Source organism: Pipra filicauda, unplaced genomic scaffold (assembly GCF_003945595.2).
Source record: "Pipra filicauda isolate LSUMZ 115617 unplaced genomic scaffold, ASM394559v2 scaffold123_size2130275_pilon, whole genome shotgun sequence".
Classification (NCBI taxonomy): Eukaryota; Metazoa; Chordata; class Aves; order Passeriformes; family Pipridae; genus Pipra; species Pipra filicauda.
In genome coordinates this window covers 4,115-31,913 of record NW_024103696.1, presented here as the reverse complement: position 1 = coordinate 31,913, position 27,799 = coordinate 4,115, and the positions used below count along the sequence as shown (strand labels likewise).

The 27,799-nt window shown below is 44.0% G+C and overlaps 1 long non-coding RNA gene across 3 annotated transcripts; it reads left to right on the top strand.

The window, feature by feature from the left end:
* The first annotated feature begins 639 nt into the window (after positions 1–639).
* Positions 640–24,508, top strand: LOC120324777. Of its 3 annotated transcripts, none has more exons than XR_005566331.1 (4): positions 640–1,070; positions 4,164–4,348; positions 11,427–12,120; positions 22,968–24,508. It is a non-coding gene; the product is annotated as an uncharacterized LOC120324777 (long non-coding RNA). The 3 variants fall into 3 exon arrangements; XR_005566332.1 differs by lacking the exon at positions 22,968–24,508 and adding an exon at positions 15,770–16,138; XR_005566330.1 differs by lacking the exon at positions 22,968–24,508 and having other exon boundaries at positions 11,427–13,948.
* Positions 24,509–27,799: the final 3,291 nt, after the last annotated feature.

Genomic DNA, 27,799 nt, shown 5'->3' with positions numbered 1-27,799 from the left:
TGACCAGAATATGCCTGCTTCAGGGACTGCAGAGCCACTGACTTGATTCCCTTGGAGTTCGTGCCAAACAAACCCAATCACAGCCACAACTTCTTTAGCCTGTATCTGAATAACAGCAGCTGACTATGCTTCAAAGAGTAAAGACATGCTTGGGTTTGGGGATTTTATGTGCTTTTTTTCCCCTTTTCTCTAGTATTCTTTCCCTGTCCTAAGCTTATCATTCCTTTTTTGGTGCTAATACAAAGGTCACGGTTTTCGGTATGGTGGGTGAGTCATTATCATGTTTGAGCAATGTGATCAAAATGGAAACTTAGGAGTCCCAGCGTGGTGTGTTATTCCGTGCCGCCGGTGTGCACGAAGAACGCTGGCTCTCCTGAGCGGTGCCAGCATCGTGCGTGATAGCTTATGGATTCCTGACTGCGCGCGAGATCGGAGCAGATGCTGACAGCGCCGCATGGGAATAAGCAGATCTCTGTTTGCTATGGGGCAGGCACACGTAACGCCTTTAGCAGCCATGCATACGCGCACACGTTTGGATGTATACACCTCTACATACGAGGCTGGGGTCGGCCAGCCAGGCGGTCCCTCCGGCAGCGCCGCGGCGGTGTCCCCGCCCCGCCTGTGCCGCCCGGGGCCGCGCGGTGGCGCCGCAGGGCAGCCGTGCCCTGAGGGGACGGCGGCGGGGCCCGCCCGGAGCAGGGGAGGAGGGGAAGGCGCGTTTCGCCGCCAGCCCCTGTCTCCGAGGGCTGCTGTCCCCGCCGGGCACGGCCTCTCCCGGCCTCCCAACAGGAGAGCGAGGAGGGAGAGCCTGCTTGCTGTACGGCGAGCGAAGCGAGGCGCAGGCAGCCGACCCAGACCGGCAGCCCTCAGCTCTGACGCGCTACCTCACGCCCCCGCCGCCCTCAGCAATCCTCACTTCGGCCCCGGGGAACGCTGTCCCCACGAGCTGTGCGAAACTGCAGAGCCACAAAGCCAGAGGGATCCTGAAGAGCCAGCCTGGAAGGAGGCACGGCTGCACATGAAATACCATACAACCTAACCTGCCCTCAAAACCACAGAGCCGTAGAAAGGTTTGAGTTGGAAGGGACCTTAAAGATCATCTAGTTCCAATCCCGGTGCTGTGGGCAGGGACACCTTCCACTAGGCCGGGTTGCTCAGAGCTCCATCCAACCTGGCCTTGAACACTTTCAGGGATGGGGCATCCACAGCTTCTCTGGGCAACCTGATCCCATGTCTCATCACCCTCACAGTGAAGAATTTCTCCCTAATATCTAAACTAAACCTGTCCTCTTTATGTTTGATTTCATTCCCCCTTGTCCTGTCACTGCATGCTCTTGGTAAAAAGTCTCTCTCCATCTTTCCTCTAGACTCCCTTCAGGTACTGAAAGGCCACAATTAGGTCACCCCAAAGCCTTCTCCAGGCTGAACAACCCCAACTCTCTCAGCCTTTCCTCATAGGAGAGGTGTTCCATCCCTCTAATAGACTTGGTGGCCCTCCTCTGGACTCGCTCCAACATGTTCATGTCCTTCCTGTGCTGGTGACCCGAAAGCTGGATGCTCTAGGTGGGGTCTCACCAGAGCGGAGTACAGGGGTAGAATCACCTTCCTTCAGCTTCAAAAGAAGCTGGTCATGCTCCTTTTGAAGATGGAAACACTTCAGCATCCCATGGCAATATAGTCTTAATATGTTACTTCTCTATCACTGAGTAATTCTTCCTAATGTCTAAATTAGGTCACTGATGCCCTGGTTCAAGCCTGTATTCCTGTTTTCAGACCACTATATACACAGAATATATTATTCCTGTGCTCTTTGAATACATATTTTAGCCTGTTTCACCCATTGACCAATCCTTAAGTGAAACGTATAAATTTTGTGTCCAAAGTCCATGAGGTTGCTTTGCCCATGGAGCTTAACAAGGGTCTATAAATAGGGTAACCGGGGTTCTTCAAGGAAATGTAAATATGGACACAAAATGGAAAATGTATCTAAATCCCTGAAGCTGCTTTGAAATCCTTAGCCAACAAGGATAAACAGCCACAGCAAATAACGTAACTGAAATCTGAATGGGAGGAATAATAATTTATGAACAGATGCTGATGGTCTTAAAATGAGATCTTATCAGCTGTCAAAGTCAGTGGGACCTTGGGCTCCGTGAACACAATGCACATAATTATGTGTTTTACCAAGTGGATAAACTCAGGAGCTCAGCTAGCTGGGCTGCAGCCAGCGCTGTGTGCCACTCACTAACATGCTTTACAAGAGCAGACATTCAATTAGTAGAAAACAAAATCTAAAGAGGAAATGATTGCTTTTATTGGTCCCATGCCAGCTAGAAATTAAAACTTTGAAATCAAAGACTGTTTTGTGCTCGATTAAAAGCTTTCTTCTCTGACTTTTGTTGTACTGGGACAAGAGTTGTCTCCATTTCAAATCCTTTCCTAGAAGTCTTCTCATTTCTGAGCTGTCTTTGAGAGTAGAAATTCTGGAGGGGGGGAAAAATCAATTTACTCTATTGAAAATTATAATATGGAAGTAACTTTTTCCTGCTAAGTCTAACCTGGACATGCTTTCCTAAGGTGAGAACTGCATTCTGTTTAACAAACTCAACAAAGAGAAAAATATTCCTTTTATAACTACTATAACTTCTGTACTTTTGAGTCTGTTGATGACACTGAGTTTTAAATACGAAATACATTTGTGCGTATTTCCCAATTGCCATTTCTGTAAAGAAAGATGTATGGCTAAAATCTAGCTTATATGTGAAGAGCATACATATATCCTAAAAAGGAAAGCATTAATGTAAGATTGTAAATTTATGAACAAAGATTACATATAGTAGAAAAAAAAAAAGGTATGAAACTGTAACACTGCTACAATAAGAAGTTACATTTTTAAAGCAAATATTGGCAGCCTGGTAATATCCTGGTAGTCTTTCATTGCAGTAGTAGCTATCACACACAGTGTTAAAAAATAGTTGAATATTTGTGTACTGATTCAAACTCCATCAAAAACAACACAAACAGAACTTGGGTTCGCCTAAGATAGCTTTTAACAAAGCAGAGGCATTACATGCTTGGTTAAAGAGTGAATTGCAATGCTGAAAAGTGATATTAATAGTATATAGTAAATACATAGTACTTGACTCTTAAGCAAGTGGATTCATTCTGAAAGAATTTTTTCTCTGTTTTCCCCAAAGTTACATGCATATAGATTTAAAGACAAAGGCACCAGAAAGATTTTCTTGCTGAAAATCTTTTCTCACTTCCGAAATCACCCAAAGATGAGCCATTTGGTGTTTCATGGAAGGCTGGTGAGCCTCAGATGCTTAGTGGCCATGGACGAGTCTAGTTGGCTTCTTTGTGTTCAAACCAGTCTCAATAACCCAGTTCTATAAAAAGCAGGTCCCATCACACAAAGCCCAGGCTGCTTTTCTGCCTCTGTAGACCAACGCAGGGCTTAATGTCCCGAATATCAGAGAATGACCAAGGGCAGGTACAGTGTTCAAACCACTGTATGGCACCATAAAGAAAAAACCCTAATCTCGAGCGGATAGCCTTACTTCACCCTGCTCCTTGAGATAGAGCTCATGCAGGGGGGCTTAAACCCTCATCCCAGTGGGATACTACCTCGTACACTGAGTTTTCACTAGACTTAGGTCTTGCTCTCTCTGTCCCCATTTTAGTTTTCAAGTGCACTGTGAAAATCTATGCTTCTTTTCACAAAACTTTTTGGCATAGGCTTCGGTGGCTACAAATTAAGTAATCGTGGCTCCGCCTCAGAGAAAAGAAACAATGTCACTTTTCAGATTAACAGTGAGAAAGACATGTCTGCAAAGAGCGAGACTTGAAGGGTCTCTTTTCCCTCCCTAAACGGAAGTCTGATTAGAACAGCTTATCCCCTTAAGACTGTCACATTACCAAAGATGTTATGTGCAACTCAGGGTTCCTGGATTCTGCAAGCAGCCCATATATGACTTTCCCACTGGAATCATTAAGTGTTCTGCACCTAGCAGCACTGCTTGTGTGACTGGCCCACATATGAATATTGGCACACGTCAAGAAAAATGCTCTTGCGAAGGCCTCATAAAACTGAAGCCTGTATTTTACTTTCTAAGTCATAATGTTTCCTAACCTGACATTTTTGCTCCTCCCCCAAACACCAGCTTTGCTACCAGCCCTTCTACTCCTCCAGCCCACAGAAGGAACCCTGCCCTCGCCTGTCCTCCTACATTTGGCTACGACATTAACATGGCAATTTGGTGACGATGAGGGAATCACCTTCAACAATTTTACAGGCAATAAAGCTCTAAAGATGGGTTTGAATTGTCAAAAGGGAACTTCTTCACAGGTAAAAAGCTACTTGATTTCTGTGAAATTTCTGTCTGGCTTGAGATTTCTTCTTGGTTTAACACACGGTGATGCTCACTGTTTAACATATATACATCACTGTTTAGCACACATTGATGCTTCACGTATATACATCACTCTTTGGCACTCTGTGATGAACCCGTATTCTGGCGGACTGTGGCCCCAGAAACAACAACTTGCTTCTCTGTGCCAAGCTGTGGTGGTGTGACCCCATTCCTCTACTGGACCGCTCATTTTGAACACTGCCCAGCTAATAGTGTCTGAACAGCAGACTGCAGAGGTGAGCTTGCAGCACTGCTGTTGAAAGGTCCTGGCCCTATGTTGCCTGCTGGGTGGAAAAAGTTTGCAAATTTTCTGAAATATTGGACAAGGTCACCGTGTCTTCAGAAGGTCTTGCTGCTTAGTCCCATTTGCATCTACATGGAAAGAGATAAATTCTCTATCAGTTAATTTGGGTGAACTCTGAGGTCTCTGGTTACCCCCACAATTTGCAATCCTGCTCAAATCTAATTATGTTTTTGACATTCATGCTTCCTCCGTAGATTAAAGTTTTGTAGCTCTGACCTATATTCGCTGAGCCAGCAGCTGCAGCTCCGTATCATTACATACTTGTTACTACCTCTCTGTTGCTGGCTGTCAGTCTCATAATGAAGTAGAGCAGAGCATGTACCCCAGCTCCTAGCTGCCAGACCTCAGACGTCATGCTACATGGCCACTTTCATTCAGGTTTCAAGCCAAGGTTTCAGCTGGTGATGTGGGGTGACCAAAGAGCCAGCACACGGTCCTTCAAGTGTCTGCAAGGGCGGGTACAAAATAGGAAAGGGGATCTAGGCAGTAACCTCCTATATTGCTTTCACAGCCATCTCCAGGGATTTAAATTGCACGGGCTGTGTAAAAGTGTTTCCTTTTTTATGTTGTGCACTTCCCAGCTTCTAATTTGCTGAATATTCACTATTTGTATTACCAAGAAGGAAAAAGAGAAGCTCTTAATCTCTCCAGATCATTTCTTATTCTCCATGCTTGTTCTCAGGTCCCCTCCTAGTTTTCTGCTTCCTAGTGAATATTGTCTCACTCCTTCAGACGTCACTTTAACTGGAAAGGTTTCTCACCTGCTATTCTTTATGAAATTCCTCCTAACCCTTGTGATACCTTTTCTGAAATAGTTTGAACAGTAAATACAGAATATTATACCGGAGTCTGCCCGGTGCTCAGGCATTTGAAATTATCTTAAATTTTTCCTTTTTATTTATTTTTTTTTAACTTGCACACATTCTTTAAACTTTCCAATATCTTTTCAGCATTTTTGGTTGCATATTAAGCAATGACTTTAACTGAGCTATGCATTGCCACCTGGGTTGCTTTACAAAATTGTGGTAGTAGTTTGGAGCCCTTAAGGTGCTTGAAAACAGTCTTATTACTCCTCCGGCGTGTATTACTTACATTTATTGAGTCTGAATTTCACTACTGTTCATCTAACCAATTCTCATCTCTGAAGATAAATAGCAAAGAATTCTGAGGGCAATTTACTGGGAAAAATAGGGACTTACTTCAGTTACCAACTAGCCTGTTTAATGAGAAAAACATGCTAAGTGAAGCAAAACTCCGCAGACTGCACTCGAGCAGCCTGCTGAGGTGAAAAGGTGGGGACCTTCTAGTTTAGGTGCTCAGATTTCACATGTAAGTAATATAATAAGGCAGCGCCCTTTGTGGTCTGGAAGACAGTGTTCCCAGGGTTAATGAGTGATGCCTTTCATTTACAGAACTGTAGCTGGTTGGCTACTGTAACACCCTGATCCTACAAGTATTTTTAATGAAATACATCAGATGGAGCAGTGGTGCTGGCTTCCTTCTGTAAATGACTGTAGTTTTGAGTCAAATAAGAAATGAAGGCTTTGTCCTAGCTATGTAGGGAAAATTTCTATGTAGGAATAATCATGGTGAAGGATATTCAGACAGCATGTGGATCCAGCTTTTCAGGCGATTTATTAACATAGCTTTTCCTGCAAGCCAGAAAAAAAAAAAAAAAGTCAGACAGACATTTTGGGCATAAACACGTCTTTCTGGCAGTCTTGGATGGTTTCAAATCTGGGAACACCCACTCCTCCCTACTGTCTAGAGCAAAGAGGTCACTGGAGTGTTTCAGTGCACTTTAATGACTTTCTGCGGGGAAAACAACCACCACACACAGTCTGAAAGCTGCTTGCCTTCCAACAGCTTAACTATTTATTCTGAAAAGCACCAAAATTATCAGTAGATGAGAACTGTGCATCATTTTCTGATCTGTTCTGTGGCACTACTGTATGTTGCATTACCAAGGCATGGTGTCAGTTGTGCCACTGAAGTGATATTTAGGATGTGAGCGTGTTCAGGCTCACAGCGATTTTGGTCACCACAATCTTTTCACCTCATATATCCCCCTTTTAGTTAGGAATCTGGGGAGGACAACTTGTACTTCCCAGAATCTTTCTTGGTTTTGAGGTGAAGAGGTTTGGGGAGGGTGGGGTGGTGGGGATGGAATGACTTACTGTGAAAATAGCTCCAAGACAAATACTGGGCAACCCCTTTGAGCATCCCAAGTATTTTGGTACTCTCTGGCCACTAATTCTGCTCCAAGCAGATGTAAAGGGGTAATGGGCCCACATGCTTACACAGCCTCAAGCCAGGGTGTTGTCCTGCTGTGGCCACCTTTGCCATTCACTGTCCCACGGTGCTGATGCACCCTCTGCACCTGCCTCTGCTTTACAGAAGAGCTATTTTAGAGCCTGCCAAATTCAGTAATGTTAATCTATTTCTTATCCTTCTCCTCGTAATATCTAGTTGCCGTAGTTACCTCATGTATCTAAGGCAACCAGATGTTATAGACGGAGGCACCGAAATAGTATCAACAAGGGCAAAAATTAAGTGTTTTAGCTACTTTACCTGAGTTAAGCCACTCTGGGCTCTTTCCCTCTTGGTTCTGTAATTTGCCACCTCCTCTGATCAAACCTGCTGGCCTGTTCCCACCTTCCTCCCACAGCTGCTTGAGTCCGTCAACATCCCAGTGCCTGGGATGGCAGGGAGTCATTTCCCACTCCCCTTCCCCTGGACTGATGGCTGTGGGACTGCTGTTTTATCAAGGACATATTTCTGGGATCATAACATATTGAGGATGCGGCAGTGGGGAGCAAGGGTTGCTTATAGTTGCAAAGCTGGGAGCAATGACCTGATGTTATTCCGTTCGAGAAAAATCTACTCACAGATTGAGGAGGATTTATCTCATTATCTGGGGTTTTTTGGAATAAGAAAATGCTTGCAAGTAAGTCAGATGGTTTTGGGTTTCTAAGTACTGCCCCATGGAGAATCAGTGACTTCTAGGACATCAACAATGGCGCTGTTTTCAGGACTAAGATTGTCAAACTCAAAATATTAGGCAGCTAATCCCTGTTCCCACCTGATTAAGAAGCTCGCTGAGCCAGCAAAGAGAAAATTAAGTTGTTTCTTATGTATCATTATTTTCCTTTATAAAGTTGCAGCTGCTCCAAGTTGCCCAAAAAGTTGGACGTCTGGGATGAGTCTCCCTGCGGGTGCAGTACAGCACATGGGGAATTGGAAATACAGCACTGAAAATGCGGGAAACACAACATGCTGCAAGAAATAAGAATGACAATGCATGCGTATGTCAAAAGTCACTGTTCTAGGATAACTGCTCTGCATGAGTAATATTTACAAGCCATAAGCCAGTCCAAAGGGAGGTGATTTCCCAGGTGTTATTGCTATATGCAAGTTACACAACTTTTAAAGATCGATGTGCAGGAATGTTTATGTCTCTTCTCCCCGCCCTTCCACGAGGCCTTGAGATGGATGAAGAGGCACCTGTATGCCAGTCAGGTCTGAGAGGAAGGAACACTATGAGTAGGAAGTGTGTCACCAGACTGCAGTCAGAGGTGTTCCCAGAAACTCTCAAAGGGCTTTTTGGAGTATGTGGCCCTCTAAACCATTTTTCTCCAGCTGCAGTGCTGTATGGGTGGCTTTGCTTTTGCTCCCAAGTGGCATGCACAGGCAGGGCTGCTGCTTAGCTGCTGCCAGATGTGCCTGGATAGAGGACACCTGGAAGAGGAGGGTGGCTGCTGTGCCCCACAGGTACCCCAGAAAAGAAAGAGAGACTCCATTGAAGACTGAGAGATAGGAATAGGCTGGGTGAAGTTCATCAGCTCTGAGCTTTGACAGCTTTTTGTTTTAAAACCAGTTTTGTTTAAAATGCAAAAAAAAAAAAAAAAGAAAAAAAAAAAATAATCCAGGCAGGAAAAATTTCGGGTTTTTTTAACCAATTACAATAGAAAAGGAAGTGTTAAGCAGATGGATAACTACTAAGCCAACCAGGGATGCATTACAGGGAAAAGTAAAATTAATTCTGTAAGGCACTGCCTTTATTCCATCATGGGTTTCACCTTACAGCTGTTGTCTTTTCACTCCGTCATTTTTTCAAAAGCTCCGATTTCCATGTAAGAGCCCAGGGAGGGCTCCTAAGCAATTAATTTCACATGGTAAAAGAACCTTACTCTCAAGGTTGTAAAATCACAAATTAGACATAACACCCTTCTAAGGCACCTTTCTCAGGCTTGAAGAAAGCAGGTGTTTAGTGTTACATTAATTTTAAACCCATAATTAGCGTAACTTGAGTCTTGGACCTCTTCCAGTTTAATTCATTGTATTCCTTCAAAAGAGACTTCCCTGCTGACTTTATGTGAATGCAGCAGGCCAGGTCTTCAGCTACCCAAGCCTTTCCTTACATTGTTTCGGATGGAGGAAATGAGGTGTCAGGGACCTGCCACAGGGGTTTCTATATCGCCTCTGCAGCTGAGGTGTGGCTGACACAGCCTGTGCTCCAGCTGCTTGTTGGCCGTTAAAGGAATGTTGGTGACCCACAGGTCGCTGGTGTAAGAGAGAGCTGCCTTTGGCTCCTTTCATTGCTTAATGTGCTCCAAGATCCAAGATCATCAGAAGTTGCTTAATCAGGTTTCTGCATCATGCCTTCTTTGCTCTCAATCGAGTGGATCCCCTTTGGAGTGCCAGAGTTTGACGGAGGATTTTTCATTTCCCGCTCTAGCTTGTGCAGCTGTGCTGGTGGGGCGGCTCCTGCCAGAATGGGAGCTACACCTGTCGGCAGGGAGGGGGCATTGCAAGCACCTTTTCTTTTACCTGTTGCAGGGAAATAAAACACCAGCAACTGAATAAAACAAGTTGGATTGTTATCACAAATGGCATAAGGGATTGCTTTCGTTTGCTCTCTTGGAAGCAAACTGATATCACTGGGAAGTACTTCATGTTGGAAGATTTGAAGCACATAGGCTCAGCTTGGGGAGAGGCAGGGAAGAGGATGCAACCAAGCCATACCTTGACTCACTGTTGATAACCACTGAGCTTCTGAAGTAACTGTTATTAAGCAAAGAGTGTTTTGCACATTATGGGTATGTTTCCTCCGTGGAAAGCTGTGAGGAATTACAAGGCATACTCTCGAGAAGTGGTACCTGCTGGAGCAGGCTGTGGCTGTGGCATTGTGGTACAAGCTCACAGCCTGGTTACAAAGCCAGTCAGTGTGGGTCAAACCTGCCTCTGCCTTTGCTAAGTTGTGGTTAAACATGAGCTACATGATCTAACCCTCTCTTGTACAGCTGCTGTTCAGCAGAATATATCTGCGTCAGGAGCAGAGCTAGAGGAGAATAAGAGGGGGCATGAGGGAGGAAAAGACTGTGTGTGTTTCAGCCAGGATTTGAATTTAGCTGAGTACTTAATTGACCAAAAAGACACAAAAATGCCATTGTGCAAAAACAGTTTCAGAGCTTGCCCTCCTTCCAGGAGAAAGCAGTAAGGTCAAGGTGAGGGGAAATGAAGGCCTGGAGGAGCACTGTGGAGAGAGGATCACGGTGCTGGAATACGCTGGGTGATTTGCAGTCTGATACAGCCTAGAAAGCATGAAGTACCATGACTTACTGGGTATTTACTGAACTTGGCAGGGTATCTGTCAGGCCTGCGTGAGCAATTAGTGCTGATTAACAGTTCCCTCTGCTGGCTGAGCTAATGAAGTTATTCCTTCAGTTCTACAGGCGTACTCCGGGTACTGCAAGGGCACAGTTAGATTGGGCAGAGTGGTATCTCCACACGTAGATTAGCGACATAAGGCAGTAACACAGGGGAACTATGCAACAAATAGAAGTGCGGTTCACTCCACTGCCATCAAACTCTTCTCTAGTAATAAAAAGAGCAGAGTGGCCATAGACTCTTGTTCTCGGAGTGATTTTGACAAGCATTTCCCTGGGCGATTCAGAGCCGTTGCTGACGATACTTTGCATTGTGTTTATTGCTGCACGATTTTGCAGGTTTTTTGGTGTGTGTATGTGTGTACATGCTGTGTGTTACAGGGCTTTGAATGAGGATATAAGTCTATGCATTATTTAAATTTTATCAAATATTATTTTTAAGATATTTGATATTTGATCAATTTTTTAGGTGGATTAAAATACTATTGTTTAGACCACTAAGTTGACTTCTACATCTCTTAGACAAAATGGAAATGTGGTGACTTACCACATCATTAACAAGTTATGAACTAAATAGTATAGACCTCTGAAGATTGATGTCACCCTGATATAAGAAAGGAAGCCAGGTTGTCAGCACCTAAGCCATGTTCCCTTCTGTCCAAATGACCCTTTCTGATGTGGTTCCTCAGGGAAGGAGAGCTTATAGCAAAATCACTGTCTGCTCACAAACAACATCAGCTGCGGTCACAGCTCAGCGATCCTATTAAAACTTTTTAACAGACAAATGTGCTTTTCTTACCTTCTGTGTATTCAATTTTCTTTTTTCTTTTTCCTTTGTTTTTCCCATGAACCTGCCTATGAATGAAATGCCTCAGCTTCTCTTTATATTTTTGCCATTAACTTGCCAGGTACTTTTTGACACCTCTGCCTGTTTCTGCTCTCTGTGGAGGGAAGCTAATGTTAACTCACTTGTTGCAAAGTGCTTTACAAATAAACATAAAAAAGGCTATGAAACTGTTAAGTGGCTGTTTTCACTTCCAGGGTACCTGGCCCAGCCCAGTGTCTTAGGCAGCTGAAGACTTTCCATGAGGAGATTCCTGCAGGTTTCTGTGAAGAGCTCTCCCACATCCCTTGACACCAGCCATCACTATCCAGTCAGAAGACAGGCCTGAGGTGAAAAGACTGCCTTCTTCCTTCTGCCAGAGAAATCCTGTTTCACTCTGGCCCAGGCTGTAAACTGAAATATGTGCTTCCCGTGCCGTGGCTCAAGCTTCCCAGGAAAACTTCAACAACATCCAAAGTAATAACTGAGCACAAGCATCACAGGCTAAGACCAGGCTTACTGTGGGAATGGCTGGATGCTGGCAGAGAGATTGGCTGCCATGGGAGGTGAGGACAGCCAAGTCAAACAACCGCCGTCTGGTCCCATGTCCTCCTCCTCCTCCTCCTCCTTGTGAGCAGCAGCCCTCCCACTGCTCACCATGAGGCCAGGATTGGGGTGCTCTCATCATCGGCCCCACTAGCCAAGAGGTGAGGGACCCCTTCCACGCCTGACTTTGCCAGGACTTTGGGATCCAATTTGCCCCAGCATGATGCTCAAGTGCACCTGACTGCATGTACTATAAATCACTCTCACTTTCCTACTTGAGCCCTGGGAATTTGCACACAAAAAGCCCCATTAGCCTCAGTCAAAGGAAATTTAGATTGCCGGTGTTAAATAACCAGAAGAAGACAGGTAAGCTGTGAGTAGAACATGTTTCCCACTTAAAAGTGAAACGTTACTGGTGTCATAGGATTTTTTTTCTAACCTGTTTATAACAGTTGTACTGCTCTGTTTGCTGGGTTTTCACAAGAATGTTGCAATTGAACTTCTGTAATGACAGGAAATTGAATTTCAGGAAAGGTAAAATGTCATGCTATTTTTTTCAGTTTTAAATATTTTTACAGAAGGTGTTCAGCGTTATTCATAGAAACATGATTTCACCATCACCAAATTAATTTAATTTGGTTTATGCTGCTAATAATATTAACCAACCGGATGATAATGGCATAGAGCTACAAATAGAACCACTCCTCTACAAGTCCTCACCCTCTTCGTGGTTTGAGCTATCAGGTCCTCTGTGGTAAAGAGTAGGTCATAGTTAATTACCTTCAACTAACTCCTGATTTATTGAAGCACAATCAAGGTTCAACTTACCCCTTGCTTTATATGCTGGACTGTTTGAACCATTAGTCTGTAACCCTGCTGATTTAAACAGGCTAGGAAGTTCCATTGTAGGAGGGAAAAGAGAGGCCAAGTGGAACAAGCACAGGTAGAAATACATTCTTGACATGCGTTTGCTTGTCAAGGCACGTACCTGTGCTTTACATATGTCAGTCACAGGGGAAATTCAGAAGTTCTTGTGTGAAAGCGCAGAAGTATCAGTATGCAAATAGGGAAGTGTGACTAAGTAGTCTCACTGCTCCCAGTATTTCACATGAAAAGTGCCAGTACTCACAGTGCAAATGTAGCATGCTGTGTATGCCCTATCAAGCCGAGTGTATGTTTTGGCGTGTATGGATGCATCAAATCTAAGCCATAAGGAGCACTTTTCCTTAGTTAAACAATGTTTGAATTAGTTGCTCCTTGTGATTTCCTACTGAATTAAATCTTATGGTGTAAAAGGGGTTTTCAGCTTTCAGGATGGATCAGAGCTGCCTCTGAGACGTTTGCAGTCAGAAAAAGATATTCAAATGCACACAATGCTCAGGAGGAAAACATCCTAGGAAAAGGGATTCAGCAGCAGCAGCAAGAAGGAAGTGGGTTGGTTTGAAGCAGAAATTTCTCACCTTTTTCCATTTGCAGAGCTGAGAGTAGCTAACTCTTGTCTCCTGCCAGGGGGCTGGGAGACCCCTGAGCAGCAAACCCAGAGGTGGTCCAGGAGCCCACAAAGACAATCTGAAAACCAGTGTGGGGTAATGAGCTTTGCAGGTGTGTTCAGAGTGATTCTATCCCATGCTGGGGACCTGTATGTCTGGGTGCATGAAGGTGACAGCGCCACCAGGGCTATGGAGGAGGGTTTGGGTCTGGAAGCAGGAGGCGAAGGAGAGAGCTGGCAGGTGGGGAGATGCTCAGCCAAGAAAGATGAGAGAAGGGATTCATAATAAGGTGCAATAAGAAACATGTTGGATTTCAGAGACTGACACATGCTGTCAATAAACCTGTGTGTTTTAGAGAGAAAAGGAATGAAAATTAATTTTTAAGACCCTAAAAAAAAGAATATTTTGGAGCAAAGATGTATTTCATTTGGTTATAATCTGCTGAATTAAGATATATTTCAACTTGACTGAAGACTCCCAAGCACAGCTCATAGAGGAAACCTGATCACTTTTGGCAGAGGGAAGAAAAACCGTCTGTTAGAACTAAGTTCTCTCAGCTGGCATGTCTATTGCCAGAGATCAATGAAAACCAGAGGATAAATAAAAGCAGATTTTGAAAATGAACCGATAGACATTCAGGCACCAATTTTTTTTTTCTATGTGTCTTCTTTTTCTGCCTTGGAGAAAATGAAATTGAAATGTATTTTATTGACAAGGCCGTATCTTATTTGCACGTTTGCAAGACTGATAAACAAGTGGCTAGTGTTGTGCAGGCCTTGGATTTGCTGCCCCGTCAGACTTATTAGCTTGCAAACACTTAAACGTGGTGTGTCTTTCAAGGTGGGACACAGTGTTCTGCTTTAAAAGGGAGCACACGGCCCAGTTTTTAACCACATAGAAGGAATTAGATGGGAATAAAATTGCCGAGCAGCATGCTGATGATTTTATAAAAGCTTAACTGTATTTCCCCAAAGTGACTTGGTATTTCTAAGGGAAAGAGAGAGTAAAGAGTATGTTTGTATTTAATAACAGAGATATGGGGTTGAGAGTGCCCCACATAGGCATAGCTATATTGCAGGATCTTATGCAATGTAGAAGCATCCATGATTAGTGACCTTGCACAAGTCTTCTTGTGTGCCTTCTTTGCTTTAGATTCAAATATGCTGGAAGAGCTGGGCTTCTTTCCAGTGTCTTCCCCATCCAACCTCTCTCTTCTTGCTCTTTTTCCTCTATTAAACAGCACAGCATTTTATTTCCATCTCCTGCAATATTATTGCCATATGTTGTCTGTCTTCCACCTCTAACTGTTCCCACTTGGCCTTCCTCTCTGATTTTGATTCTAGGCTCCTTTTTCCCTCTCTCTGCCTTTTCCTGTGCCCGTGCTCTGAGTAACACCATCCCTGTCCCCACCAAAAGGGACAGCCCCTTGAGCTGGTCTTCACTAGTCACTGCTGCTGTCTTCACTTTCTGAATAGGTAAGGGAATGAACAATACCAGGTTTTCTCTGACACCACTTTTTCTGCTTTAATGGAGTTTACTGAAGGCATGCACAAGGTTATTTTATTAACTGCTTTCACTACCTACCTTAAAGAACCTTGCTTTTTTATAGTGTTCATAAAAAGAAAAGGGCTAAGCCACCAGGACATTGCGCAGAGATCAATATAATTTCATTGGTTCCATGTATTTCCCCACTTATTGTCCACTCCATCTGGCTTAATATCTATGCTGTGAACTCTCCATCCTTTCTTTCTGGATTTATGTTGAGTGCAATGGGATCCACATCCTTGACTGAGATGCACGAGGCTTTCTATAATTAAATATTTAAGAAGAGGAAGAGTAGTTGAAATTTATCCATTACCAACTCTTGTTAAAGCTGGTGTAAGACTTTAATATAGAATTCAAACAGGGAAGTCTCTTATTCACAGGTCATTCCTGTGCTTTTTGTATATAAATATAAGCTTTACAGTGAGTGGTTTATAATCTAGGTGGGTTTGAATCTGTATTTTCTTTAGAGCAACAGCAAAGAAAGAAAAAATATGAGCAATGTGGAAAGGTGGAGTCTGTTTCTGTCATACACTGTATTTGCACTAAAGCCTGTATGATAGCTATTATGCAGTGCTCAAACATCCTTCTTGGCTGTAAAAGTGAGAGGGCAGGATGCCTGGCAGAAGAGGTCTGTCCATCTATCAATATTACTTTCTTTTTTTTCTTTCTTTCCTGAGACCAGCACCACTAAAGTCCTTAGATATTAGTAGAAAGGTGTAATGCAGGGGGAAAATGAAGTTGGATGAAACAAAGGCTTTATTTAGCAAAGAGTCGCAATACAAGGGAAGTCATATTTTTTTCTGGTTAAAAGAAAGAATCTTATCAAGACTGTCTCTTTAATTTCCCCATAATATTTGAAGCAGCCTCCTAGTATTTAATGAGCAGCAGAACACAATGACAGCTATAATTTGGCTAATTAAAAGCGACAGACAAGGATTCTTCTTCAAAAGCAGGAAAAAACCCATCATTTCTCTTAACAGTTCGTTGGCAAGTTTGGATCTTCTTATCAGCGTGACCTAGTGAAGTGCTTCCCCAGCCAGGTCAATGCCTGTTCAATCCAGACAGAGGAGCCAGAAATCTCCTTCACCAATATTGCCTGAGGGGTGACCAGCCATCTCTGACAACATGCCCATGCTCCTCGAAGACACCTGGGGAACCACTGGCAGGACCCACTGGGGCTGAGAGCTCAGTGGTAGCAGCCTCTCCCCTCTCCCACTCTCACTCCTCCCACCAGTCCCTGGTGAGGAGTAGGAACTGGACGTGCTCCAGACGGCTGTTTCTCTGCCCTTCCCTGCACAGCATGGCTCCCAAGGCCGCTTGGAGGTGCAGATGCTGCATTGGTGATGGCACAGGACATGTGGAAGCGGTCCTGCAGCTCCTGGGGTGCAGGAACCAGAGAGCCATGTCCTCCCACCTCCTTACACATCTGCAGTTCCTCCAAGAATGTGAGCAAGTGCCAACCCAAGCCCCTGTGACAAGCCAGCTCTGAGGACAATGTGCCAGGGAGCAAAAGCTTCTGGGAAATGCTTCCACATGCAAATGAGCATGGTGACATTGGCCACTGCCAAGACCTCAGGTTCCGGGCAGGGAACCCTAAAGTCACCAGCTGGCCCCTTCTCCATGGCCCCTCCTGCCAAGCTGCTTTCCAGCTGGAAAACATATGCTGATGCCTGGGCTTGTTTCTTCCCACATATAGTACCTGGCATTTCATGCAGTCGACAAGGTTCCTGTCACCCCATTTCTCCAGCCTATCAGAGAGGGCAGAAGAACCCTCTGGATTACCTCTGAATTATCATCCTTTGCTCCTCCTGGTTTGGTGTTGTCAAGAAACTTGCTGAGAGCCCACTCTGCCCAAATATCCAGATCATTAAGAAAGGTCTTCAACAGGACTGGGGCCAGGACTGTTCCCTGGGCTACACCACTGGTTACTGGCCTCCAACTAAATGACTTTGCCCTGATAATCACCACCCTCTGGGCCCAGACATTCAGCCTGCTACCAGTTCTCCTCACTGGCTGCTCCTCCTGCTCATACCCCAACCCTATTTCCCAGTTCCTTAGGGATCATCCCCCTGTTTCCTCTTTTGTTAGTACTAGGTCACCTTAAAAGCAAGTTCAAAGTTCTTCACCATCCTCGGGCAGCACACAAAATCCTGCTACTACTTTGGGAAGCAGAAGCAGAGGAAAAAGAGAACAAAGGAAGATGCTTTTTAAAGCAGAACGTCTGGGATCATGGGGAAATGCCAACATCAGATCCTACCAAATACTACTAGAAAGGGACCCAACGGGACTCTCCTGGCTTATAACCAACCTCGAAAACATCTCTGAGGTTTTTTTCTTTAGATATATTGCTTTTTTTTCAATCCAAAACCAAGCAGCTACGGACTTGGAGGATTAATCCATTTGAAAGACCATACTCTACGAGCTGTCTCCTTCTATCTTCCAACACTGGAAAGCATAGGCTGCTTACCCAAAAGCGGAAACAGAGTGAAAAAACTGAGGGGTATTCTCTGGAGGTTGCTGCACCCTTACACACACCCTACCTAACAATTCCAAGTATGACTGGCAATTCTCTAGTTTCATCACCAAAACACAGAATAACACACAAGTGGAAGGTAGACTTGACATTTACTTTAAAGAAACACAACTGACAGGCGTTTTAAAATGCTTGCTTTGAACATGACAGCAACAGAACTGCCATGGTTTTCAAAGGTGAAGTTACAAACTAGACAAACACAAGTCAAAACAAAGGAAGGATTGACAGGTTGTGCAAATGGTGTTTCCTCCCTTCTGTCTGATCTGAGGATTTACTTTTGCTCTACAGGGCATGTCCCATCCACACAGGCTAGCAAGTAGTCTCCTACACCAATTCTTCCTGATGGGTGACCATCCATCCTTGCCAATCTGTCTGTGGTCTGCCAAGACAGATGAGATTATTAGTTATTTAACAATCAGATAAATAAAACAGGTACCATAAAAATGGTCTCACAATAGTCAAAGAAGAATTTCGCCACTCATGTCACCTAACAAATAAAATGTACTCTATGTATAGCCTGGCTGCAGTTGAGCAAGTACTGATTTCAGGGAAATCCATACCTATACACTGTGCTATAAATCTGCATACGTACAAATTCAGGAAGTGATCCCACAGTGTCAGTGACACCTTACCAAGTTTGTGGATTGACACAAATCAAATTATCTGGAGAGAATTAGAATGGAAAGAAGTTCTCCCCTCTCTCCTACACAAAAGTGAGGAAGCGATCAGCCCCCCTTCTTCCACCTGAGTCTGGGAAGATGAGCTTCTTTATCTCAACAGCTTCAGAGAAAAAGAATCTCATGGAGGGAAATAGAAAGGAGAGCAGCAGAAAGCACCAGCACAGAGAAGCAGATAATGAATAACTCAAAAGGTTTTCTTATGTTGGTCTACCCAGCAACATAAAGAACAACTAACTGAAAAAGAAGAAATCACCTAAGGAAAAAAGTGATAGACTGCCTTTTCGTCAGCCTTCAGGTGATTTTTAACACACAAACACACACACACACACATACCCCACCTCCCCACATCCTCTCCTCCTTGAGATCAGAAGCCCTGCCGGGTCCCTCGGCATCCCAAAACTCTGCAAAGAAAGTCCATAAACTGGCGTTTTTGAGCAGACACACTCCTTCCAGATCTGTACATCCACCAGTCACCACAGATTGGCTGGTGCTCTGTCCCACTGGATGAGAATGATATGGTGTCATATGATGCTGCTGACATCTTTTCTGGTTCTGGCTCCTCCAGTGGGGGAAACAAAGTGCCTTGGGCTCAATTCCCCAGGGCACTGCTCATCACTTTTACCATTAATCCTGTAACAGCTGTTTCTCCACCACCACAGCCATGAGAATCAGCTGAGCATCACCACTGCACACGGCCAGGTGCTCGAAGTGCTCATCGAAGCCAGACACGCAAATTGTTGAAACCACCACCACTGCCACCAGAGTGCTGTACAAAAATTCTTGTTTTCAATACAACAGTGACTGAAGTACCACAAGTAAGATCAGACTCTCCTGAAGACTGATTTTCACAAAACACCTCCCCTCAAAACTGAAAGAACATTGAAAATAAAGATTGAATAGTTCAAAGTATGTGATGACACTTTGGGGGATGAGGTCTCCGCCAACTCAATTGCTAGGTTAAGTAAGCTCAAATATCATATCTCATTACTATTAGGGGGATGTCTGCTTGGCGGTCTTTGCAAAAAAAACAAGTTTTGAACTTAAAGAGACTCCCAGTATACAGCTAGCAACAGCTCTAAAGCAACTACCACTGACCCAAGCCTGCAGATTTCACTCTGGGCTTAGAAAACATCTTAGGTGTATTTCCACTTAGACAGTTGAAGCCAGTCTAAGTCAGAGCTGGCACAAGCACAATTCCAGCCAGACATTTGCTTTGCCCCAACGCAATGTTTATCTCATGGTGCGACAATTCAAAGAGCAAATCAGAAAATTAACAGACACAAAACTGAAATTACCAAGCTGAGGGGGAAAACAAAAATCAATAACATTTTGCTCACACAACTACCTGAACCAATTTGCAGTGAGATCAGGAAAACACCAGCAGCTGACACTGTTGTCCTGCACCCTTACACAGTGAGGTACGTGGATGGGTCAGACATAGGAGCAGAGCTCAGGCCTCTCTGCTGAGCACTGGAAAGCAACTGGCAGCTTTTCTTGTCCTGTGCTTGCTTCTTGACCTTGCTTTCCTTCATGGCCTTTTGATCCTGTCTCCCTCAGTGTGCCTGAAACCTGGCTGGTTTACATTTTTCTTTTTTTAACTCTTCTCTGTAATTGCCTCCTGGAACTCATGCAACACACTTTCCTGTCAGCTACTTTTTCCTCTGGTGAGGTCTGGGTTTGGAAGTTTGAAAGACTTTTCCTAGTTCTAAAGACAGCACGAGGCTAAAAGGCAGCATTTTCCACAAAAAGCATACATGCCCATTATACCTATAGAATAAACAGTATTCAGAATTTGCTAGTTTTATGGACTGTCCAGGACAGGGGTTCTGTTGTATAGAATGATGATCCAAAGGATGAGGCAGGGTCTATTTCAACAGCTCTTACGTTATTAGCTGTTCCTTGATGAGACCTATGCTGGTTGTCTTTATAGGCTTCTTGGCACAGAAAGCCATATCTATAAAAGCAAACGGTATCCAGTATTTACACTCTGGGTGTATATGCAAGCTCTGCTTGAAATTATACTGCCTGTGTTCCGAGTCTCATTTATACAACAGCAATTCTGCACCCTTATAGTCATGTAAATGGGCTCTAAAGAAGACGCAAGTATAATTTGTAGCTAGCCTCAGGACATGAATTCCCTCCCACCATTTGGAAATGTGTTATCAAGCTGCATCAGATTTCGAAACAATTTTTATGCAGCAGAACAAAATTGCATTGAGGCACCTATTGCAAGATTAAAAAAATCCCAATGTTTGTTTCTGTTTGTGTCCTGGTCAGCAGTAAGAAGGTAATGCTCCAGTTTTCAGAGACCATCAAGAATTTCATCACAACCAATACATCCCTACAAATCATTTCAGCTTTGACAAAGAAACATTTTTCAATGCAAATTCATTTTGTTGGATGTTCTCCTTGGTTCCAACCATCTTACTTTCATCTTAAGCTCCTTTTTTTATATGGCTATGGTGCAGCAAAATGGATATTCATGTTGAGTGTTGACAGGGTTAGGCAATGTGGGTTAGGAATAAAGAATTCCTAACATAATGTCCCACTTCTGCTGCTCCCCTTATGATACAATTTGACAGAGGATTTATTGCAAATAATGTTGTTTATGAAAAACAATACTTTTCAGTTCTGATATCATTCACTAATTCGCACTGAATGCAACGCAAGATAATTTTCCAAAACTTTGGAGTTTTTCTTCCTTTTTTTCTTGTTAAAGTCAAAAGTTCTGACTGTTCTGATGATATTTAAAAGGGCAGATACTGCTTAGGGATAAATCAGCCTACTTGAGTGCCTTAAGCACGCTGTCTCACATTATCTCATTGGCAAAGTTCCTGATCTGCAGGAGTTTTAATCTGCAATTAACTGCACACTATGGACCAATTCTGTCAGCCTTCTTGGGCTAAAGCTTTGAGGTGGCCACAGGAGAGACAAGTCAGTAGGAAGAAAGCTATTAGATGTTGCCTACCAGGTCTTACAGTTAACAAGTAAACCACTGCTATTCCGACAACATCGCATGGCAGAGCAACCGTGTGTTCTTCAGACATGCTGTCGAGGTTTTTTAACCTGCTGGTTTTTTATTGCAAACAAATATTTTGGTGTAAGACAGAACAAGAGAATTGACAGTGCTAAAATGTGTACTGGGTGCCTTTACAGCAGCAACAGCAGATAGTGCTGGGTCAGTGTCTGGCTAACCAGAGGCAATGAAGTGCAGCTGTATTTCTCACTTCTGTCATTAAATGCCCTCCTTGATTTAGTGTTTTCACTGTGTTTTCATTTTCTGCCTGGGGAAATCTGACTAAGTATTAGGTCCATTTCAGACAGGAGACAGGAAGACAGAGACGAGAGGGTTAGTGCCACAGTCCTAGGCTTCACTTCCTTCAGAGTATGCACACTCCTCTGAGGCACCAGCTTCACCTTCCCCTGCCTCACCAGGCCTACGGATTTTATTTTGACTCTCAAACGTTTTTCAAGGCTTCCAAATAACCATTCCCACTCCAAAGTGTGATTCCAGTTCACATTCTTCTTCCTTAATTTCTGCTCACCATTAAAGATCCCTTCCTCTGGAAACTTTCTAATTTCCCCATTCTTGTCCTCTCCAATTGCTCCCTGCAGCCATCAGTCCTGAAAATGGAATTGCTGAAGAGAATGAATCCACTGGGAATGAATTCCTAAATTATGAGGCTTAAGTATGTTTGTTTCAATTTCTATACCTTGAAAAAGACCACAGTAATTTCCCACTGGTCTCCCAGGAGAAGATTAAGTAAACAATGTTTGAAAAGCACTTTGCAGATGGCAAAAGAAGTCCAAGCATTTCCAGAGATCTAGTGAGAGGACACATTATTTTATTTTTTTTTTTCTCTTAAGGTTGTAAACTTATTTAAAAGGAAAAGAGATGTTCAGGGTTTTTTGGCACTTGCTGTTTAAAATTCATGTCTCTGTCATATTCTTTTGGCTTTTCTCTCGTGTTCGTTATTATGCTCTCTAAGTGTTTAAAAAACATGAGCTCTTAGGACAGTAGAATTTTTAAATTAGTCAGAGTGTGATGTTCAGAGGAATTGAGGGATCTGGGAACCCCTCGGAATTCATTAGATGCCAGATTTAAACCACATATCCAAACTAGATGTTTGTATTTCGATTTTTTTTTTTTTACATATTTAAACAGAGTGTTCAGGACTGAAGAAGGGCAATCCCTGGAGACTCTTTAAGACAGGAAAGGTAGAGAAAGAAAGAATTGGGCAAAATTATTTTGCAGCTGGCTTCTGACACTGATTAGTAATTAAATGGGTAAAAAATTAAACTCTCAAAATTATTTAAAATGCATGCACAGAGCATCCTTTCCCAATGGGCTGGAATGCCTTTTTAGGGATCCAACAAAAGGCTGCAATGGTAAGTCATTTGATTTAACTGATTTTGCCACCTTTTCTCTGAGAGGTGATAAAGCAGGTTGTCAAGAGAGATAAGAGTGCTGCATTGTGGACTGTGTGTTCACAAGGTTTTCCAATTTGAGCCTTCTATCATCAGGCTTTCTCATCATCATCTTCAAGCAAACTCAAGACATTATGGTCTGCTATGCTTTCAGTGTCTCAAAGTACATCAGCCATATTAAAAATATAGAAAGCAACATGTCCCTAAGAGAGGATTTCTTAATTACTATTTTATTGTGTATCTTATTACTTTCTAGAGGCTTTGTTCAATGCTTTGGCCACTGCACAAATACATAGGAAGGCTCTGTCATGGCCATGTGAGTTTATCACCAAAACGGATGTAGAAATATTGCATTAAAAAAAAAAGAAAGTTTTTGAATAGGGATTGGAGGCAAACACAGTAGTCCCCACTGCTCCCAAGCCGGCCAGCTCCGGAAATAAGTATCTTCTTCCACCCATCTTGGAAGCATCTCAGGACCCATCCACGTTGTCCCTGTGGCAGTCTGACTTGAACAAGCAATGTCTTTCCTTGCATTAGGCAACATTGGAACCCCTGTGGAAAAGACGCTGAGCAACTTTGTTTGGTCAAAGTTGCAAGAGCAAGAAGGGACGGCTGGAACAGGAAGGACCAACAGATTTGACACAGATCACAGCAAGAAAACTTCATTTGGGCTAAGAACAGACTTATTAATGAAATTAATTTCAAAGATCATCAAAAGACTTCTGAAGCCCATTGATATCAAATGGCAAGTATTGAGCAGTTGTGAATAAAATGGCACAGAGAGGAAAAAAATGGGACAAACGAAGAAAAATCTTGAAATTGCTCAGTTGAGAAGAAGATGCTAAGAAGTTTTTTGACAAAAAAGTTTTTAAATTTATTAATTAAACCCCACCGTATTGCCAATGATTTCTCACGCAGGCATTTTAGTTCTTCAGAGCCTGCAATACCTTACAGTATTTTACACTCACCTCATGAGTACAGAAGATGCCCTGTATCTTAGAAATTACTTCTCTTCCTTATGAAAAAGAATCACTGCTGTTCCTAAGCCCGGACATCACCAAAATAGCCAAACCATCCAAGCAGAGGAAGGTCTTGTAGTGGGAATCTGTGAGGCTCCAGAGGGTGAGGCTGGAGATGGTGCAGCAGAGGGCAGTAATGGCCTCCCATGGGCTGCACTTGTAGCTCCAGGGATCCAAGCTGGTGTCCAGTGCCCATGCATACTTTAAGTATTTTCTGTACCATGGTCCCCTACTTCAGGTTTGCTCAGGATTTGAGATTTTGACACTAAACACCAAATTTGATGCCTTGGACCCTTAAAAACCAGTAAAGTGGGGATATCGATTTCAGTAGGAACCAGAGCTTATGTGGGTTTCTTGTTTCTTCTGTAGGAGATATCGACTCAACTGATTCATTGAATTACTTCTTTTTTTCCAGAATAAATTTTGTGACGCTTTTCTTCATACACCCCAGATTGTAACCCATCCCACTTATATGCTATAAAGTCCTAATAAATACAGATCAGACTTAAAGAGCTTCCGCAAATGTCATTATTTCAAGGCAACCTACTCATTCTTCAGACATGGAAAGCCAGAAACACCTCCAGAACGAAACACCTACACAACGAGAGATTTCCAATTTCTTCTTTTATTCCCAAGAGGTTGCCAAATGGAGAACTCCTGCTTTACAAGCAGGAATTCACAACTGAACCGAATACTGGACCACCTCAAAGAGCAAATAAGAAAACTTTCAGGGAGAGCTGAACTATGGGCAACTCAAAATAAACACATATTGCATGAGAGGGCATGAGGAAAAGCGAAGGTTGCTTCTTTGGACTTACTTGTTTTCACAACCTGCTTCACAATAACTGATTGTCAGTGTGTAACACCTGCTCCAGTAAGTACTCCTGCACTGTTTTTAGGTTAATGCATGCAATGGATGCAAACAAACAGCAACAATGTACCAAGGTGAGCTGAAGTTGAGCACTTTTTGAACAGTGTTGTTGTGTGCCTGGAGTCAAAAAACCAGTGTGGAGCAGAAAACAAACAAGCAGAAAAGCCAACCACCTCACACCTCCAATAACTGAGGTATTCATTTTTCCACCAGACCCCATCTCATCCATAGGCTCACGACAGCAACTCCCACCCCAGAGGAAGATCTCTCCTTTTTTCCTTCAACCGGACTTGCTGGCAAAGACCTACAGGGTCCCAGCTTTGACAGATTGGCTCAGGTAGTTGCAACTACAGTTCCTCTTTTGAAGGCTTCAGTAGGGCAGAAACCACGTTTGGCAGGAGGGGGTTTCCCTAGCCCTAGGTGAGATGCTAAGCAAGGTTCGAGCTATGGAGAATACCATGCTCTGAGCACTGTTGGTGACTGCTTTGCACAGTGACAGCGAGAGCTGTGTGTCTAATTTGGGCAGCAGCAGATGGATCATTTAAGACAGAAAGAGACTGGCACTACCAGCAGAGCAAAGGGATAACGTGTTCCTTCTGCAGCACAAATCTCATAAGTGACTCATGACTCTTCTGCAGCTCACGCTGACACCCCTTGGTCTTTGTGATTGTGACTGTACATTTAAAAGGTCAAGATATAGTGCTTCTTCCCTGGTCCCTTGGAATCCATACAGATGACAGTTTTGCTCTGAAGGACCTCCAGTGCACATGATGGTTCCTCACGGTTTGACCAGCAGGTTGCTCATCTCCTCCTCCTGGTCCAAGTGTAGAGATTATGAAATAATCTAACCAATATACCTTTCAGTTTGACTCCGAGTGCTTGTTGCATACATAATTATCATACACATGACTAATATCAGGTAGGCCTGGTGCCTGAGCCACACCCACATTCCTCCTGTGAGCCCTCATTTCAGAACAGATTTCAATTAACTTTCATCACATGTTTAAGATGGCCTAAGTCTTTTCTCTGTGTAGGTGTTTAAACTTCAGTGCTTTACACTTAAGGACGCCCTTCACCACTAACTAGAACAGAGTCTGGTTTGGGCATGCACTTAAATGGTCTTCTGTCTAATGGTCTTATTTAAGGGGGACTTCCCATGACAGTAAAGCCCTGACATTAGCTGAGCGGTGTGTGCAGACTGCTCATGTTTATGAGTTCATGTGCTGCTCCTTGTGAAGGCACACACTGATGGTTCACCTGTAACACTCTGGAGTCACAGGCATTTCACCACTGTCCTTGCTGAAACATTAGAAAGCCTGAAGCTGAATGGTGTTGAAAATCTGTGCTGGTTTAAGAGTTAACCAGCAGGGGAAATGAACTCAACTCAAAGGAGAGATTATAAGTCAGAATAACAATTTACTAAAATAATACAGTAAGTACAATCATACAAACAAACAATTGGTCTTAACCCACAAAACCCAAATGTATAACCCAGTACCCTGGGGCATGAACAACGTGGTGTTCCTTGGGCCCCGCTTGAGTCCAAAGTAAAGGGAGAGGGGAAGAACCTGCTGGTGGGAGAGCTGTTGCAGTCTGGTCAAAAGTGGTGATTGCAGTGAGATGCTGGGGGGAGAGCTGTTGCAGTCTGGTCAAAGTGGTGATTGGAGTCCAGTATAGGGTGATCCAAGTCTGTTTGAGAGCGATGAGCCGCAGTCCTTCTCTGGATCCCACAGAGTGGTTAAAAATGTTCCAAGACTCCAAGATTATATATCCTGCAGTTCAGGCAGGAATGCTCAGCACTTCCCTCAGGGCGGGGAGTTCCACAAAGGGTGTGAGGACAGGAGCATCCTCCTATCTCACAGGCCTCTTAACACCTAGTTTATAGCCTGAGGAGTCAGGCTCTATGGGCAGATGGTGTAAATGGTTCATTGATAACAGTTTCTGGGAAATGGCATGGAAGGCTATAGAATACACAGTTTTGGGTTACACCCATACCCTGATGAACTGGTCTCAGTTGTCCTAACTAGGACATTATCCACCCCTTATTCTATGCCATCCATGTCATGCCCAAATTAACCCCCTTTAAAAAAACTATATCCCTTTAAAACTATATACATCTATCTATATATATATATATATACAATGAAACATTACAGACCATTCTCACTCAAAATTAGGTTCCCTTGTGGTACACAACGTGTCTCCCCATCTTTTTGCATTACCCACCAGGTGGAACCAGGTCCTTGAGCAAAAACAATCCCTCGGATGGGTTTGCCTTTGCTTGAGGTGGGACTAATCCATACAGTCTTCCCTAACATTCCTCTCATATGTACCACGGGGACTTTATCTCCATCTACAGTATGCAAAAGTTCTGATTGGGCAGGGCCAGCTCGATTGATGGAGCCTCGGGTGTTGACCAACCAGGTGGCCTTTGCTAAATGCAGCTCCCAGTGTTTGAGAGTCTCCCCACACAGTGCCTTCAGGATGGTTTTCAGCAGTCCGTTGCACCGCTCAACTTTTCCAGCAGCTGGTGCATGGTAGGGGATATGATACACCCACTCAATGCCGTGCTCTTTGGCCCAGGTGTCTACGAGGCCATTCTTGAAATGGGTCCCATTATCAGACTCAATTCTCTCCGGGGTGCCGTGTCGCCACAGGACTTGTTTTTCAAGGCCCAGGATGGTATTCCGGGCAGTGGCATGAGGCACGGGGTATGTCTCCAACCATCCAGTACTCCCTTCTACCATGGTCAGTACGTAGTGCTTGCCTTGGCGGGTTTTGGGGAGCGTGATGTAGTCAACTTGCCAGGCTTCCCCATACCTGTACTTTGACCACCGTCCACCATACCATAGAGGCTTCACCCGCTTGGCCTGCTTGATGGCAGCACACGTCTCGCAGTCATGGATGACCTGTGAGACAATGTCCTTGGTTAAGTCCACCCCTCGGTCACGAGCCCATCTGTATGTTGCATCTCTCCCCTGGTGACCAGAGGCGTCATGGGCCCATCGAGCCAGAAATAATTCTCCTTTGTGCTGCCAATCCAGATCTACCTGAGAGACTTTAATCCTGGCAGCTCGGTCCGCCTGCTCGTTGTTACGATGCTCCTCATTAGCCCGTTTCTTGCCTACATGAGCGTCTACGTGACGGACCTTCACACTCAGCTTCTCTACCCGGCCAGCGATGTCCTGCCACATCTCCGCCGCCCAGATGGGTTTCCCTTGGCGCTGCCAGTTGGCCTTTTTCCATCGCTCCAGCCATCCCCACAGAGCATTGGCCACCATCCATGAGTCAGTGTAGAGATAGAGTCTTGGCCACTTCTCTCGTTCAGCTATATCCAAAGCCAACTGAACGGCTTTAAGCTCTGCAAACTGACTTGACCCACCTTGTCCTTCGGTCGCTTCTGCAACTCGCCGTGTGGGACTCCATACAGCTGCCTTCCATTTTCGGTTTGTCCCTACAATGCGGCAGGAGCCATCCGT